This window comes from Echinops telfairi, unplaced genomic scaffold (assembly GCF_000313985.2).
Source record: "Echinops telfairi isolate 266 unplaced genomic scaffold, ASM31398v2 ScPeMD7_2;HRSCAF=8, whole genome shotgun sequence".
Lineage (NCBI taxonomy): Eukaryota > Metazoa > Chordata > Mammalia > Afrosoricida > Tenrecidae > Echinops > Echinops telfairi.
Window position 1 is genome coordinate 76797452 of NW_022103898.1, and position 1485 is coordinate 76798936.

Genomic DNA, 1485 nt, shown 5'->3' on the forward strand with positions numbered 1-1485 from the left:
TCCTGTAAGGTCACTATGAGTTGGAATCAACTCAGGGGCAGTGAACTTGTTTTTTGTTTGTTTGTTTGGTATTTATTAGTCCTTACCCTCAGTAATTGATATATGATCATTTAGCTACCTCTGCAAATCAGCACTTAACCATCAGTCTACTTCACTGACTCCCTTTATTCCATACAGCATTAACTCTTTGTGTTGCTGTTTTGTTCTTTTCAACTTCCCAAGAGCTCTGGATGCTCTTTAATCTCTACTACCATTATATCCTCAGTATCTCGTGGTATTTGACGGACTTGAGCACATTTTTCCTCAAAGAAATGTAGCAGCATATTCAATAAAGCTTTTGGGGTTAAAGAAACTCTTTACCAGTTTAGTCATATTACACGAAATCAAAATACCCGAGAAGACACTTTAAAATAATTTTGTTGGTATTTTTTAAAACATACACAGCAATGACTTTTTTGTTTGTTTGTAAAATTGTGTACAGTTCTGTGAAACTTAAGGTGAGTTTCTCCTGATTTGTTTAATCTTTGGTGATCTGTATTTCTCTAGATAGCATACTTTTTGCTTTATGATTAGAAACAACTAAAGGTGGGAAATTAGTACTTAGTGTAAGTGTGTTCCAATTTTTTGTGAGTTTATATGAGGATTTTCCACAATGTCTGCTGCTTTGAAAATTTGGTTTTGTGCCTTTGTATTTCCTAAATTTGGTTTTGTTGAGAATACACAGCAAATTATAGTACAACAATTTCAAAAGTTCAGTGACATTAATTTTGAGTTGTATAATTTTCCCCTTTTTTCCTGAGCTATTCCCTCATTTCACATGAATTCTCTTCTTTAAGGTTCCCGTCTTGATTTTTCAAGTTGCTGAGTCAGTTTCATCCCAGACAGTTCTTAAAGAGCATAATGCTCACGGCAGACTTTTTAAAGCTATATAAGTGAAACTATTGTTCAGTTTCCAGATGACTTCAAGAAATGCTTTTCATTTAAAGATGATGAGAGTTTGATCCACTTTGTGGCTTCAGAAAATCTGGAGCCCATGATGATTTAAAAATTCATTCGACCAGGATTCTTTTGTGTTATCTTTAATCAGAATGAAGACCCCAGAAACTACACAGCAAACTAGAAAGTAGAAAATAAGCACCAAACTAAGGTGACCAGATTTTAACATTGGTAAAGCGGGACACCATTGATAAAACTCACATCCTGGCGAAATAGCCACATGGCAGCCAAAAACCGTAGACCTTAGCTTGTCTTGTATTCTTTCCAAAAATCAGCACTTTTTTAAAACGCCGCGAGACACGGAAAAATTATTAAAAATTGGGACGCCTGGTCACCTTATACTAAGCAGGTTATTAGGCTATATAATGGGAATGACCCATGAAACCACAATGCTGAATCTCCAAACCAAGGAACCAAATCATTTGGGATGTTTGATAGTTGTTTGATAGTGTGCTTAAATAGCTTCTGTAGCTACTCTTTCCCCCCCCC

The 1485-nt window shown here is 35.6% G+C and overlaps 1 protein-coding gene across 1 annotated transcript in view; it reads left to right on the forward strand.

The window, feature by feature from the left end:
* Window positions 1–1485, forward strand: part of PTGES3 (prostaglandin E synthase 3) — a 24983-nt gene that overhangs the window by 19088 nt on the left and 4410 nt on the right. The gene's annotated exons all lie outside the window — the stretch shown is intronic.